Consider the following 17,646-nt stretch of genomic DNA (forward strand, 5'->3'; position numbering starts at 1 on the left):
GATGAACTGAAAGTAACAAGTCACTATGACCAGATGGCATTCACCCAAGAGTTTTGAAAGAACTCAAATGTGAGCATGCAGAACTATTATTTGTGGTTTGTATCGTATCCTTTGAATCAGCTTCTGTACCTAATGACTTTAAGATAGATGATATGACACCAATATTTTTAAAGAGGGCTCTAGAGGTGATCCTGGCAATTATAGACCAGTAAGCCTAATGTCAGTAACAGGCAAATTAGTTGAAACTATAGTAAAGAATAAAATTGTCAGACCCATAGATGAACATAATTTGTTGGAGGAAAAAAAATCAACATGGTTTCTGTAAAGGGAAATCGTGCCTTACTAATCTACTAGAGTTTTTTGAGGGGGGTCAACAAACATGTGGACAAGGGGGATCTAGTGGCTATAGTATACTTAGATTTCCACAAAGCCTTTGACAAGTTCCCTCACCAAAGGCTCTTAAGTAAAGTTGTCATGGGATAAGAGGGAAGGTCCTTCCATGGCTTAATAACTGGTTAAAAGACAGAAAACAAAGGGAAATAAATGGTCAGTTTTCAGAATGGAGAGAAATAACTGGTGGTGTCCCTCAAGGGTCAACCAATTCCAATCAACCTACTAATAAATTATCTGAAGAAAGGGGTAAACAGTGAGGTGGCAAAATTTGCAGATGATACTAAACTGCTCAAGATATTTAAGACCAAAGCAGATTGTGAAGAGCTTCAAAAAGATCTCACCAAACTAAGTGACTGGGCAACAAAATGGTAAATATCAGAGGGGTAGCCGTGTTAGTCTGAATCTGCAAAAGCGACGAGGAGTCCTGTGGCACCTTATAGACTAACTGAAGTATCTGACGAAGTGGGTCTTTGCCCACGAAAGCTTATGCTCCTACACTTCAGTTAGTCTATAAGGTGCCACAGGACTCCTCGTCGCTTTTGCAAAATGGTAAATGAAATTTAATCTTGATAAATGTAAAGTAATGCCCATTGCAAAAAAATCATCCCAACTATACATACAATATGATGGGGACTAATTTAGCTATAACTACTCAAGTGAGAGATCTTGGAGTCACTGTGGATAGTTCTCTGAAAACATAGACTCAATGTGCAATGGCAGTCAAAAAAGCAAACAGAATGTTAGGAATCATTAAAAATGAGATAGAGAATAAGACAGAGAATATCTTATGGCCTCTATATAAAATCCTGGTACATCCACACCTTTAATACTATGTACAGATGTGGCAGCGTCACCTCAAAAAAAAAAAAAAGATATTGGCATTGGAAAAGGTTCAGAAAAGGGCAACAAAAATAACTAGGGTTTGGAACAGCTGCCACATGGAGAGAGATTAAAGAGACTGGGACTTTTCAGCTTGGAAAAGAGGAGACTAAGGGGGATACGATAGAGGTCTATAAAATCATGACTGTTGTAGAAAAAGTGAATAAGGAAAAATTATTTACTTGTTTCCATAAAAAAATAACTAGGGGTCACCATATGAAATTAATAGGTAGCAGGTTTAAAACAAACAAAAGGAAGTTTTTCTTCATGCAGTGCACTGCCAACCTGTATAATTCCTTGACAGATGAGGCTGTGAAGACATAGACTTTAACAGGGTTCAAGAAAGAACTAGATCAATTCATGGAGGTTAGGTCCTTCGATGGCTAATATTAGCCAGGATGGGTAGAAATGGTATCCCTAGCCTCAGCTTGTCAGAGGCTGGAAATGGATGACAGGAGAAGGATGATGTGATGATTACCTGTTCTTTTCACTCCCTCTGAGACATCTGGCACTGGCCACTGTTGCAAGACAAGATACTGGGCTAGACAGACCTTTGGTCTGACCCAGTATGACCGTTCTTATGTTCTTTTCTACATAGACACTGAATCACCTTACCTACAACGACATAAGCCCTACACCTGTCATAAGCCCTACACATGTCGTGAAGATTAGAGTTATGTTGGTATAGTAGAGCAGTTACATCAGTGGGACAAAGCTGGAGTGAATTGGGAAAGAATTGGGTCAATGTAAGCTGCCTTATGTTGACCTAACTATAGCATAGATCAGCCCTCTTTCATCTCACCCAAAAGCTGTGTGCCTGTCTACATTATACCTTCCACTATTTCTGAAGAATGTTGATAATGTAAATGCACCCTGGATCTCAGAACTACCAACAGCAGCATATGATGTACTTGTGCCTGGACAGGCAGCAACTTATTATGTAATCAGTGCTTTTCTAAATTTTCTAACATGTTGCCATAACACATACTATATAGCTTCATGACCTCTCCTCTGAGACGACAGTATTTTTAAAGAAAGGGAGTAATTTTAGGACTAACTTGGAACACTATTACAAATTTTTTTCATATAAAAAGGCAGCAAATATGTAATAATTGTAATAAAATGTGTGTATTCTGGAAAACAGGTAGGTAAAAAAACCTCAGCACTTTCTTATTCAACAGAACTGCTGTTCTTTATAATCAGAGCCAGAATTGCAGACCTTATTTTTCCCACAAATTTTTTCTTGCTTTTTATTCCTGACATCCATGCTGATCTAACATCGCTATTGGAGTCTAAGGCGATTAAGACTGAATTTTGACTTACGCATCTTTAACACAATTGCTAACCAAGTTATGATTCCAGACCCAAACTCTGCTCTCAGTGAAGAGAGACATGTTGCACACATGCAACTGAGAGTAGAATTTAATAAAAATTTTGTTGATAAATGGTACTGAAACATAAGCAAAAAACAAACAAACCCAATAACATGACAATTAATTATTAGCAACCATTACCAGGTAGCCTAAACAAAGATCTCCGGTTGATTTTTAAAAAGTTAAAAAAGCATTTTTTAACAGCCAACTTTGCAACCAAATCAATGTTGCATGCAAAATTGCATTTTGAGTTTTCAAATGACTCAGTCATTTTTCAGAGAAGTTTTTTTCTGACAGTCTCATCACTTCTGATCAATTGAAGTGCACTGTCACTTCTCTCCTTTTCTCCTACACTCCCAGGGTATGTCTACACTACCCTCCTAGTTCAAACTAGGAGGGTAATGTAGGCATACCGCACTTGCAAATGAAGCCCGGGATTTGAATTTCCCGGGCTTCATTTGCATAAGCGGGGAGCCGCCATTTTTAAAACCCCGCTGGTTCGAACCCCGTGCAGCGCGGCTACACGGGGCACGAACTAGGTAGTTCGAATTAGGCTTCCTAGTTCGAACTACCGTTACTCCTCATTTCACGAGGAGTAACGGTAGTTCGAACTAGGAAGCCTCATTCAAACTACCTAGTTCGTGCCCCGTGTAGCCGCGCTGCACGGGGTTCGAACCAGCGGGGTTTTAAAAATGGCGGCTCCCCACTTATGCAAATGAAGCCCGGAAAATTCAAATCCCGGGCTTCATTTGCAAGTGCGGTATGCCTACATTACCCCGCTAGTTTGAACTAGCGAGGTAGTGTAGACATACCCCCATAGTTTTAGAAGGTAGGAAAATAATCTGATATTCAAATTGTAATAATTAAAAACAACAAGATTACCTTTGTGCTTACAAAAATATTTTTTCCTTATTACTCAAACACATTACTTAAATGATGGATAAACTTTTTAAAACAACTTTATAACTACTGTGTATACAATATGTGAATTAGTCATAGTCAAAGCCTGCTTATGCAGAGCTTGTCAATTTGATTTCAACAACTTCTGTTTACATCAGTTCTATGCTATCTAAACTACATCTCTCCCCTTTGGCATGGAACATGTTTATGCCAATCACGCATGAGGAAATCTGGACAGAGTAAAAGTAAACTATATACACAAGATTTTCTTTCACTGTCCAACTAACTTGCTTATCTTAAATTACATCATAAAAGCCATTACTAAGGTATTTCACAGTGCTGCCCACTGCTTGCTACGCTCGCCAACCCCCCTCTTTCAGGTTGCTTTCATGGCCAGAGGGCCTAATGATGTCATTCTGTCATGTGACAGGAAAAAAATTTGAGAGAGAGAGAGAGATAAAAACGTTGAAACTTACACCATTTTAAAAAGTGCCAGTCCAGTTCATAAAGAATCCACAGAAAGATCCATTTAATCTCCTTTTAGTTGCTAAACTATTCAGAGAAGTGTAAAAGCAGAGCAGGAGTTATGTCAATATTACTGGGGGTGACACTTTGAGCAACGTAATTATACGATTGTAAGTTGCAAGTGTAGGCTAAACCCCAGAAAAGCAGTCTGAGTAAAGTGGATGTATAGTCAAATTCAGACAGAATCTAACTAAGGTAATCTTGTACTATTCCTACCGGTGGACATGGGGGAGCAGAAAGTATGAGGAGAGGAGGCTCCACGCCCCGTGGAAGGGGTGGAGCCAGAGGCAGCCAGCCCTCCAAACAACCTGGACCACCACATGTCCTCTCCCCAAGGCCCTCAGTGCCTCCCAGAGCATGTGGCGTGGCACCTCTGCCTCTCTAGGCATTCCTAAAAGCCACCCAGAGCTCTGGAGAAGATTTCAAGGGCCTGGGACTTTGGCCGCCATCGCTGCTCTCAGCAATGTAACTGTCCCCTTCTTGGACAAAGTCTTGTTGTTCCCAACAAGTCCAACACAAATACTGTAAAATAGAACTTGAAAGGCATTCTGCAAATTAAGGTAAAAACAAACACACCTATTTTCTACTTGGTGTCTAAAAAGGACAAAAAATTAAAACAAAAAAAACACCATTTGCTTAAATAGAGAAACTAGTACATAGAGGACTTCATCCTTAATACCATCTGCAAGCATATTACTTGAGATTTAATGTTTCTCTTAATTGTTCCCTTTAAACCAAAATTTGCAACTTTAATGTGTTAAGAAACCTTTCTTCGTCAAAACACGTGTTTTCTTCAGCATTCCTACATTAAACTTACAACACTGCAACATCTCTTGACTTACCAATGCCACTCCACATAAATTGAAATTACTGTGTGTGAGGAAGGAAACTTCATGTGTGTTTTGCAAAGTGCTGTGTACTGTTATTTAACATCATAAATAACAATGCATGCACCAGAGGGGCCCAACATAATGTAGCATATTTTTAATAATATGCTAAGTATAGAATTTTTTTACAGAAACACAGAAAATAGTTAGTGAGAATAGCAATGGTTCTGGAAAATTACTGAAGAACACATCATAGCTACCAAGCATCAAATATCTGTAAAGCACCAGCGATACTAATTTTTTTCAACAAAGCCCCATTCAAGAGTGTAACATGAGCAGTCACTTACTGTGGAAGATCAATCTATGGCAGCCTGCGTGTTTTATTAGACTACATTTATAAAGGACTGTGATTTAGAAAACACGAGTAGTGCAGAATCTAGGTAGATAGTGCTGTCTACAATACTGATCAAATTACATCAGAATTACGGTTGTCACCCTCCAGGATTGGACTGGAGTCTTCAGGAATCAGTTTCAATCTTCTGGTGACTATTGAAAGCAATCCTGCAGGTTTTAATATGATATTTTAAGAAAATGGCATTATGTCATTCTGTGGAAAAAAATCTCTCAATAGTTTCAGGTCAGTTAACAACACTAAGAATGAATTTCTGTAACAACATGCCTGAAAACGTATTGTTGACTATTATGCAATGCCAGGATCAATTGTTCCTTTCCTGACTGTTCCCAATACCTTGAACTATAACACATGTAAGAAAAATGTAAAAAATATGTATGGTTACCATCTAATCAAAACACATTGTCAAAAAGTTGTGATATTTCATAAATACTTTAGTTAAAACATTTGCAAAACTTATTTTGTTAATAAAATAGATTTTCAAAGCAACGTACAAAAAAAATCACCATAGCTTTATCTAAAGCAAATGTGGTACATTTGTGCACCAACACCAATCTTATAAAAACTGCCATAGTCTAATAAAATATTACCTCACCCACCCGGTCTTGCTGATATCCTGGGACCAAAATGGCTACAATACCGAATAAATCATAATCCTGATCACAGAATACTTGTAAACTAGTGGAAACTAATGGGACTTAAAAGAATTGCAGATAGCAAGGTTTTTTCAAGGCTTAGTGTTTGAATTAGAATTTATCACTAACAGAAGAGAAAAAGTTAGCTTAGGACTTACTCCAGTCCTACAATATGACTAGAACATCAGTTTCCCACAGTGCTCTTCCTTGTCTGCCTAACAAAAATTTACTCCTATGGGCACAGTACTTATATAAAGGGTGTGGAAAGATGAACTAGAGTTCATTCTGGAGCCAATATATTACCTTTGCACTCTTTCATACATACAAGCATAATGTGCCATGTTTTTCATCTCTATGATAAATAAAAACAGTCTCAATAAAACTGTTAATGTACAGTTACCCAGCATCCCTATTTGTTAATCACAATATGTGATACCTCACTGGAAATGTAATCTAGCAGTTTAAAGTTTTGAATAAAAAGGACAAAATAGCAATCCATCACAAAAATACATAGATTATGATGATCTCCAAAGCTAGTAAAAATCTCAAGCACTATGGAAAATCCTTTGTACACACGCCAAGAAACTAACAGTAAGACATTCTTAATTTGTAATAACTCAATTTTACATCACTTTCCAGATGCAAATGCCAATATTGTCAAGTTAATGCAGATGTTTCTCTATAGAAACACAAGCTATATTTCTTTTACATGTCAATTTTCCCACATAAATCAAAGTTAAATTATTTAAGCAAACTAATTTATTAAACATAACTGTGCTGTGCTACATATTAACTAAGGACATTGTACTAATACTTTGAGTTTGTAAATATTTTTTCTGAAACTTGAGACTAACAATCTCATATTCAAACTCCCCACCTAATCAAGTCAAATTACAAAGGAAATAGCCTACAAAATGTAGAAAACAAACTGAAAAATATAAGCATAAACAGTAAAATAAAAATTGTATATTTTTAAGCTTTTACTGGAAAAGTATAAACATTTCACAATTTTGTACTTAAACACAATACTGCAAACCCTGCACAAAATAATTTAAGATTAAGTCCTTTAAAAAAGGAACAGATTATTCACAATAACTACCTGTTCTCTTCTAGTATTTTATTATGGGATCTCAATGCCTTCATTAAAAACTTCATTTTCAGGAAAGACCACAGGCTCATATTAACAGATGATTGAGCTGGACTGCAATGAACACAGCTTCTCTATCATTACTGAATACCAAATATATCTCGTTTAAAAAAACCCCTAATTTAATGTCAGTAAGCAATCAATATTTTTACATCAATGACAGCAGGCTACAGTAGTAGACAAGCATATCTACTAGCACATGATCAAAAAGCAGAAGGGAAATGAATAATTACATAATACAATATCATGTTTTAGTTGTCTGTACTTTTTCCCAGGAAGACTAGCAATTTTTGGAGGACTTGTAATGTGGCATTAAAGCTGAATGCCTAAAAGTGAGCTGTATCTATTCCAGCCTAAAGGTTTGTTTGCATGATGCTCAGGAAAATTATTCTAAATTAACGAAGGACTTGATTTTAAAGTACATTATTTAAACAGAATAAAACCCCTGAGTGGACACGCTTATTCAGAACTCAGGTAGCTTAACTTCAGTTTGCCTTATTCATTGGATTTTTGGTTTAGCTTAATTCAGAATTAAAGTGGCATTAATTTGGTTTAGATTAGTTCACTGAATTAAGATAGTGTCAATGTTGGAAATATCTTTGAATCTCAGCAATAAATACCATTTTAGAGTGCACGCATTGTATTATATTAAGTACAATAAAACAATGTTGAAGACAGATCTTTAGTTTGACAGGTATCAGAGACTACTACTATCATCTTGATTGACAGAAGTAGAACCAGAATAGGAAATGACAATTGTTCTCTTGTACTTTATCCATTCCGTGTATGAAACACAAATAGCAGTTATATGATTTTAATACTGTTTTAAGATGTACATATTCACAGACAAAAAAAAGTGAAGAAAGTATTGCAAGAATACAAATTTTTAGGCAGGTGGTTTTTTTTTCCCCAAATTCCAGCAAATTTAAGGAACAAAAAAAAGGAAGAATCCTCAATTCCAAGAATTCAATTAATTCCAACTAAAAATCCATATCTTGACAACATTATAGTACAATCAAGAAGTGAATTTCTTTTTGTGCTGGCACAGCAAGATATTAGTTATATGTTGGAAGTCAGCAAGCAGAACTAGCAAAAAGATATTCAGGATGACAAGTTTTAATGCAACTTACATCCCCACCCATCCTCACATTCAGAAAGAAAGAAAGGAGAGGAACTTAATAGAAGAGTTAGCAGTTGGTGAGTTAAACTGTACATTTATTAATTTTATGATGCTCAGTTCTGGACATCTGATGATAAAAAAAATTAAAGCAGCTATCAAGATGACTAACAACAGAATACTAGGACTTGCATCTCCAGGATCCCAAACCTGCTAACTCGCACAAATGTTTAACCATGAGTAGGTCTACTGACATCAATGGGACTGGTTGGGGTAGTAAGGTTAAGTACATGCTTGCAGAATCGAGTCCAAGTCACTATTTTGAACTTGGATCAAGTTGGTAGGCTGTGTAGGGGCTCATATAAACTGAGTAAATAGTTTGAATCCAGGAATCATGCCTGATCTATATATTTATTTAGGAGTGTGTCTGACTGTGCATCTCTTTGTCAATTTATTCTAGAATTTCTCCTAAACCGTAAAAGCTAGGACCACCAAATTTGGTATGTAGCTTCCTCTTACCCTAACTTGAATCAAGGTCAGTGTGTGGTTGTGCCTGAAAACGAGAAGTGCCGGGAAAGGGACTAATTCCCATAACATAGAAAGAGAGGGGGCAGAGATAGGAAGGACGTGATACTGAGAGTGGCCACTGGGAGCAGCTGCAGCACCAAAAGAGTGGCCAGCAGAGCTGGAGCTCTGCCATCTTGTCTATCTCCAGATCAGGTAAGTAGGCTCCCTGCCCCAAACCTAGAACCTGCTCCTCCTTCCCCATCCTCCGCACCCATGGAGAGCCTGCAGGCCATGGGGGGTGGATGGAGGAGAGGACAGCCCCCAAAACCTTGCCCCACCCCCAAAAGCCTGCAGGCCAGGAGGGGGGGCAGCTGGAGAAGGGTAAGACCACAGAGCATAGTCCCTCTCAAAACAGCCTACAGCCCACAGGTAGAGGAACCATTGGAGGCTGGGGGCAGCCTCCGGAACCTTGCCCCTGCAGACAGTCTGCAAGCCACAGGGGGGTTCACTGCTGGAAGGGGTATCCCCAAGAGCCTTGTTCCAATACGTAGCCTGCAGGCTGCAGGGGGACAGTTGGAGGGGGCATCACCCCCCACCCCCACACACACACACACACACAAGCATGCAGGCCATAGGGGGAGGGAGACAGCTGGAAAAGGTTGCAGCCTTGGGACCCTGATCCCGCTCCAAACAGCCTGCAGGCCACAGGAGAGCAAAACTGGAGAGGGGGGAGGGAGGCCGCCTGCAGGGAAGCGCTACCTCGGCCTCCTTGGGAGGAGTTGCCACCAGAGCAACACCACCCTTGTGGCCATGGATGGCCCCAGTAATCCCTGCTACCACTTCCCAGCCCCCTATCTTGAGACCCCTGCCCTGAGTCCCCCCACACCTTCCTACCCTTGGCCCTAAGCCATCCTACCCTCTGTCTCTCTTCACCCCCAAACTCACTCCAGCCTTCATTTTCGAAAAATGCAATCATTGAAATACCACATGTATATTTTTCGTGGGTTTTTTTTTTTTAATAAAGAAATTCCTCCAGTAACAGACCCCAGCAACACTGGGTACATCTGCTAGTTATTTATACAATGATTGCAATACAACTGTCAGTCTCATCAGGCTGACCAAATTACATTGGCCTAGAAAATTAATTTTAGGGGTAATTTAGTATACCTGAGACTACACACTCAAATACACAGCAAAGGGAAAGTATAAACTCTTAATGTGATGTACATTCATTGAGTCACTAATGATTTCAAAAAAGCCTGCAATATTTGTAGAACACTAATAAAATCATAGCAAAATGCAAGTGAATTACCCTCATACTGGGGAGGAAACTATTCTATTCCCAGTGTCATCAATTTAAAGATCCTCTTCATCAGACTTAAACACATTTATTTTATGTTCAAGTAGTCCTGTTGAACACACAAATTAAGAAGTTTTTGTAGGATCCAGCCTCATTTTTTTTAAATGAACTATACAAGATGCATGAACATTTAACTGACTTTACTCATTTCAATGATAAATTTTGTCTTAATCTTGGAACTAAATGCATTTGCAAGTAGTTCAGAGGGCCAAGGTTTGAAGTTCTCTTAGCTATCTATATACATCATTTAGATTTTTTGCAGCTGAGCCTATCTAGCAACAGCAGCTAGACAAATAGTGAGCTAAAATTACTGTTCTATGGGCAACATGTGCTTGCTTTACTCTTCTTTCATTTTATCATTTCTCCAGTGCCACCCTGCTTGGATCATTTGTCTGTCTTAGCTACCTGTTGCATCTTATCACATATGGCGTGAGTTCTCGAGGACGGGAACTGTTTTCTTGTTTCTCGTTCATACAGCTCTGGTACAATGGGTCTTAACTAGATCTTAGAAACTACAGGCTGGAACTCCCTGGTCTGGTACCCTCAGGACCTGACTGGTCCTGGATGTGGGATTTTGCCAGACCAGGGGAAGTTATATCTGGTCCTCCTGCTATTGATCCTTCTAGTCCTGGACTGGCACTGACTTCCCGGCTGGTTCCCCCACCACTAGTCCCACTGCCCTACAGGTTAGGTTCCTGCCTCCTCCCATCCCCGGCTAACCTCGGCAGCCCAACTCTCTGGGCTCCCAGTCCCATTAGGCAGCCCTGCTCTGGCACGCCTGGCAACCCCTCTGCAGCGCACCCAACTGCCAGCCCTCCACTGGAACTCTCTGGTTCGGCAACACCCACAGTCCTTCTGCCAGACCAGAATCCCAGTTTACAGAAGTTCAACCTATACTGTACTACAAATAAAGATATTAATTCTCTAAACACTATTGCCAAACACATACAAAATCAATGATAATCAAACTTTCTAAAAATATTACTTCAAATGGTCTGTAAAATATTCATAAAAATATTACCAGTCCAGATACAAGATCTACACCCTAAGTTTTAATCATGATACCAATGATAATGAAAAGGCTAAAAATGGTTATATTACTCACCCCAGCAGAGTGATTAGAATTAAAGTTATATATATGCAGACTACTATCATTTTTAATAACACAAACAATGGATTAAGGCTGAAAATACCTTCTATGATTGCTGCTAACATGAAATGATAAATTACTTTTGGTTTCTCATTTTATAAAATTATATCCATAGGATTAATTTTAGCCAATGTTTAAAAGCTTCTCATTTCTGTAATGAAGGGTTTTTCCTTGATAACTTTAAAAACCTTACTTGCATGTTTTCTCAGAAAGCCTTCTGCAGTCAAGCTATTTTAAATTATTTGCTATTTCCTAAGATTATCTTGTCTATTATGAAAAATATTACATTAAATAATAGGGATCATGTTATGATGACTTTTCTCGTATAACTCATACAAGGTTCCCTTATCCCAAGTTATTTTTAAAGATACTAATTTTATAGTGAACTTTCAAGAACACCAAACATACATGACTATATTACGAAAACATAAAGATGACAATCATCACCATTTGGCTTTCCATCCTGAAACTTGTAGGAAGAAGAAGTGGAGGCTCCCTCTATTCAGGAGTAACATTTAAAGCTATCAACAATTTCTAAAGCAAGATCATAATGTTCATTGACCAAAAAGTGCTACTATAACTCATTTTAAGGATTTCATTAAATCTTTAACATGGTCAGAGGTAGTGCTGCTATAGCAAGATCTATACTCCAAGGTTCTGATCTTGCAAAGACTTCTACAAGTGCTCAACTTAATAAACTGCAGGAGTCTTGTTTTCTTCAGTTGGGCTATTCACCTGCACAAATTAAGCATATGAATAAATCTTCACAGGATTAGTTCCTAATCTATAAATAAGTCACCATCGTTTGCTGTCACCTTCTCTTTTATGTTCCTGTCCTGTCCTAACACACAAGAAAATTCCTCTTATGAAGAAAAAATTCTAAAAGATACAACAGACCTCGATCCTTCAATGAGTTCTAAGTTGGCTGACATCTGTACCTACATGAGGTCTCATTTAAGTGCACAAAGCACTGTGTGGTTGCAGGTATCTGCTTTCACAACAATGGTAAATAGAGGGAAACAATGGCTAAGAAATCCTGAAATCTGGATAAAAGGAATGAGCTCTTGACTGGCATCAAATCACTATCAAAAGTTACTAATTCCTAAAACCTTCCCTGTAACAGGGGATTTGCTTTAGAAGAGCAAAAGGTGCCACCATATTCCTATTAACTGATTCTGTAATTAGGGCCCTACAAAATTCATAGCAGTGAAAAAACACATCATGGGCCATGACTTCTGATCTCCCATCCAGCCAGGGACTCCTACCCTGCACAGGGCTCCAGCTACTAGTTCTACCCTGGGATGGAAACACCCCTATAGGAGGTGTCCTGGGCTGGATCAGACCCATCTCCAGTAGATAAGGGATGTTAGACAGTAATTAAATAGTCGTGTAACCATATCAAATTTTAGCAGTTATACAACTATTTGATAGTACCCAAGGGTGGGCCAGCAGCCAGCGAGCTCCAGCCCCACTCTCAGGGAGCTCCCCGCCACCCTGTGCTGCTGCCTCTCTATCAGAGGCAGCAGCATGAGGTGGCAGGCAAGAACTGGTCCACGAGGGAGCTCCCCACACAGAGTGGCTTTGCCTGCTGCCCCATCCATAAGGGGTCTGAGCTCTCCACAGACAGGCTTCTCTGCAGCAGCAGCCCCTGACTCTGGGGGGTCCAAGATCCCCTGCAGACAGAGGCTGCTCCGTGGGATGCCAGAGCAGCCTCTGTCCTCAGGGAGCTTGGAGGCATCAGGGGGGAGGGAAGGTTGTGTCGACAGGATTAATTGTAGTTGACAGGATTAATTGATAAGCCTAGGCCCATTGGTTTATCGTGTAATCCTCTACACATTGACATCTCTACAGGAAACTGTATGCTTAAATCTGTCATCAGTAGCACTGCCATGCAGGCAGGAAACTGTGGAGAAACCCAGACATATATTAATCCATCCCTCCTATACTCCGTGATCCTCATTTTCTGTGCTGCTTGTGGTAGTGACACTGCTTTGGAGGTCAATGCTGGTCAGCAGCTTTCTTCTCTGTTTGTTCAGCTCTGAAAGCAGTGCCCCTGCCAGCAGCAGAGCAGAAGGGTGGCAATCAGTGTTCCCCTCTAAGCTGCATGCCTGCGCAGCTGAGCACTAAAAATTTTAGGTCCACCCATGTCATTTTAAGAGCCGCACAGCAACACTCACTGCTCACCTTCCTGCTAGAATGGAAGGCAAGTGATGGTGGCAGGTTTCTGGTAGCAGGCAGCTGCCCTTTTACTCCGCCTAGAGCCGGGGTGCATGAGGTGAGGCTGTTCTGGTAAGGCTGCCCCATCTAGAACAGGTCTCGTGAGGCTGCTGCTTTACTCCAGCTGGAGCCGGGGCCACCCGTGATGTTATTTTTAGTACCACAGTCCTGCAGGGACCAGTATCGTGGTACTAAAGATAGCACCACAGGCAGCCTCTGCTCCAGTCCCAGCATGCAGTCCCACCTCAGGAGCAGCTGGAGCCTGGACCACAGTACTAAAAATAGCACTGCGGCCCTGGCTCCAATCCCGACAAACTACTTCCCATGAGGAAAGTAGAAAGTTAGGGAACGAGCAAGGGGAGAACGGAGGGGAGGGTGAAGAGAGGGGACAGGGTGAAACTGGAAGAGGGACAATGGGGGCAATAGGAAGGAAGAAGAGAGGGGAGGAGTAGGTGTCAAGATAAGAGAGGTTGAAAGGAGGGGTGGGCATGAGGAAGTCAGGATGGAGTAAGTCATGTGTGAGAGCACAGGGGGCATGAGAACTGGGGCCAAGGGTGGTGAGGGGGTGGGCACCAGGGAGAAAGAGGGCAAAGAGGGTGGGGGCAGTGAGTGAAGGGAGAGGCACTAGAAAAATGCAGGGGTAAGAGAAGGTACAGGTGCCAGGGAATTGTGGGGGTGAAGCAGAAGGGCAGACATGTGGAGGGGAGAGACGGGCACTGGAGGACAGAGGAGAGAGGCAGGGCAGGTGGGTAGAGGGAGATGTTAGGAGATGGGATGGGAAGGGGTAGCTACAGATAATCAGAGTGGGGCTAGAGGAGGAGTGGGCACAGGGGGAAGAGAAGGGTGGGTACAGGTGGTGTGTAGCCAGACACGAACCCCATCTTGTTTTCCCCCCCAGAGAGCAAGAGAAAGGCAGTCAGCTTTTGATGCCCTGGGAACGCAGGTGTGGTGCCTATCCCTGACTCTACCATAAACAGAAAACCAAACAGTAAATGGGCTAGCTGATGACTGGGAGGCCTCCTGTCGCCCTGATGGCTAGTACCAGTAATTGACATGCCTGCACTGTCTCAGGAGAGGAATCTTCGCCCATCACATACCAGAGGTGCCCATTGTCTGCATTTTCCCAGGTGTGAATTATGCTTTGCACCCTTCGTGGGAAACTTGGCATTCAAAGCCATTTTTCCTAATTGGCCACTTGAGACCAGGAAGAAGCCTACGTGACTCACGGGGCATAAAGGGGGGTTTAGTAGCCCACCCCCTTTGAGCTCCAATCACCTACACCTGCTGGCAGGTATTGATTGTCTCCCGAGGTCCGTGGGATGCCCAATCTCACTCTACTTCTTCCCAAGGGATTGAGAGAAAGACGCTGGCCACGCCAAGTCTGGAACGCAGGGGTGAGAATTGTACCTGCAATGTGTTTCTTTATGTGTACACTTTAATTGTTACTCTGTTATAAGTTTAGGTACTTTATTATAGTTTCTTAAGGCAAACTGCTTCATTTCTATTGTAAGCTGCCTTTGGTAAGGTGATTTAGCTATAAACTTTGGGAATAAGTGGGGTGCCCTCATTCACTTATAAATATATATATACTGAACCAAGTTTATTTTATTTTCTCTTCCTTTCTCCTATAAATAAGCCAGTGCGTGTCAAGCTTCTGACTTGAACCCGTGCTGCTGTACCCGAACCGAACACAAAACAAAAAGAACTTCAGCCGGTCAAAAGGGACAGGTATAGGAAGAGCTTGGGCGTTTTGGATTGTGTCACTCCCAGGTGACAGATCTGTTGGGGCACCTCTCAGCCTCCCCAGGCTGCCCACTGCAAAGGGATTTCTGTATCCTAGCAGCTAAAATCTGAGGTGTAATAAGCTCTCCCTGTAAACTGTTTGGGGCGCCCGTCAACCTCCTCCAGCAGTTGAAGTCTCGGGTGTATAGCGCACACACACACCGGGGCGTCTGAGAGCCTGTTGGCTGCCCTCTGCGATGGGACCCCGGCCCTAGCAGTAAAGTCACAGACGTTAAACTATTTTTCGGGGCGCCCTCCAGCCTCCTAGGCTGCCCACTGCAGCGAGACTTTGCGTCTCAGCAGTTGAAGACTTGGGTGTAATACACACGTACACACTGCCCTGACCATTTGGGCTGACAAGGTGTCAAGAAGGATGGGGAGGGAGATTCCCCAAAGGGCTGAGGAGAGTGAGAAGGGCAGGAGCCAGGACAGCAGAGGAGGATGAGGAGTAGGGGGCAGCTGCAAGCACCAGGGGAGCAGATAGGGCATTGGGAGGGTGGGAGCCATGGCAGCAGAAGGAAAAAGGGAGAGATTTATAAGAAATTTATTATTAACTTGGATACCAAAGTGGCACATATCTGAACAAGCACACATGAACTTAATACTGGTGCACAAGATAAAACTCATGCCGCTCATGGGTGGAAAAATCTTAGAGGGAACACTGGTGGCAATCCCACAATGCACCTACAATAGCCTTAAAAATCACCACCACCACTCTACCCGCCTTTTGAGTCAGGAGCGCCCATAGTTACAAAACCCTGAAATTTCAAATGTCAGCATCTGAAAACCTGAAATTGACATTTAAAAACCACCTGGCTGTGAAATTGACCAAAATAGACCCTGAATTGGTAGGACCTTATCTATAATATTTGTGGTGACAGAGAATGTCCACAACTCAAATAAAACCTGATACCACACTAACATATCTTACAGCTCCACAGATATAATGATCCAATATGCAAAAAGCATCCATCCCCCAAAATATTGTCACCAGATGTTATGCCATCAGACTCACCTCTTAGTGAGCCCATTTTCTAAGAGTACCAATTGAGCAAAGGAACATAACTGTTTGGGAAGTGAAAGTTGCTACTGTAACACAACTGAATTAATAAGGTCTGGTAACAGCAATGTGTCTCACTCAGCTAAATCCTGAACTTTTTTGTTTTGGGCAAAACAAAAAAAACAGTCATGTAGCACTTTAAAGACTAACAAGATGGTTTATTAGGTGATGCCCCACAAAAGCTCATCACCTAATAAACCATCTTGTTAAAGTGCTACATGACTACTTTTTTTGTTTTATCAAAATCAGACTAACATGGCTACCTCTCTGTACTTTCCCTGAATGGGGTAATTCCAACATAATTGAGTGTATGCCATCCACTCAGACACCCAGAAATGACCTAGTTGACCTCCAGCTAAGCTGCAGAGGGGTGCCAGACAGCCCCCATGCCCTCCCCAGCAGAGCTTACACTGCAGGGGCTCACCCGGATGTCAGGCAGTGCCCAGGCAAAAATGCTCAACACTGCATGGGGAAGACCAGGTAGCACCCAACCCTAAGAGGGAGGGAAAAGATGCCAGGCAGTGCCAGACCCCAAAGAAGCTCATACTGCATGGGTCAGGAAGAAAGATGTCAGGCAACACCTGGCCCAAAGCGGGCTCGCACTGCAGGAGGGGCGAGCCTAGCAGAGTCCGGGCCCAACCAGGCTGGCACTGCAGGGCTGCCAGGCAAAGCCCAGCCCCCAGGGCTCTCACCCTTCTCCGAGGGATGCCAGGCATGGCCCAGTCACTAGGAAGCTGGCGCTGCAGAGGGGCAATGCAAGGCAGAGACGACCGGGGGAGGGGGGTGCTAGGCAGAGCCAGGCCCCACAGCGACTCGCGCTGCACGGAGAAGGTGCCAGGCGAAGTCGGGGCCCACGTCCCCCAGAGAAAGAGGTCGGACCCGGAGAAGGGGACAAAGCCTCCTGCTTAGAAATGGGGGTGGGTCCCCGTTGGACATGTCCAGATACCCCCCCCCCGTAAGGGCACTTACCTGTAGCGGCAGGACCCGATCCTGCGGCGCGCTGCCCGTCCCTCGCCCCCCGCTAGCGGGGATAAGGCTGCCCAGGGCTGTCTGCCCCGCTGCCCCACTCTCGAGTGCAGTAAATCAGCTGACAAGCTCCATCCAGCTGCCGTGCCTCCTACAGCAAGTGTCGCAAAGCCTCGGCGCACTGACTGACGGCAGAGCGAGGAATGGCCGTAACTATGGAGACCACAGCAGCGTGCCCCCTCCCGCAGGGGTGGACGGGACAGGGGAAGAGCGGGGAGTGGCACCTGCTGTGCCGGTGGGGGCGGTTGGTGCGCGTGGCTGAAGGAGCCGTTCGGGGAGGTGCCTTGTGCGGGACACATGACGGGGTCTTTGGAGAGCGCTTACTACCGTGTGGCA

General features: G+C 42.6%; 1 protein-coding gene across 5 annotated transcripts in view; it reads right to left on the reverse strand.

Annotated features, from left to right (window-relative positions):
• Positions 1 to 17,417, reverse strand: part of WDR7 (WD repeat domain 7) — a 352,131-nt gene extending 334,714 nt beyond the window's left edge. For 3 of the 5 annotated variants that reach the window (XM_075932629.1, XM_075932630.1, XM_006116574.4), the window contains exon 1: positions 17,254 to 17,388. The gene's annotated coding sequence lies outside the window, so the exon portion shown is untranslated. Of the gene's footprint in view, positions 1 to 17,253 lie in introns of all 5 variants that reach the window. The other 2 variants (XM_006116571.3, XM_014570212.3) reach the window with 2 other exon arrangements.
• Positions 17,418 to 17,646: the final 229 nt, after the last annotated feature.

Source organism: Pelodiscus sinensis, chromosome 6 (genome assembly GCF_049634645.1).
Source record: "Pelodiscus sinensis isolate JC-2024 chromosome 6, ASM4963464v1, whole genome shotgun sequence".
In the NCBI taxonomy this organism is placed as follows: Eukaryota; Metazoa; Chordata; order Testudines; family Trionychidae; genus Pelodiscus; species Pelodiscus sinensis.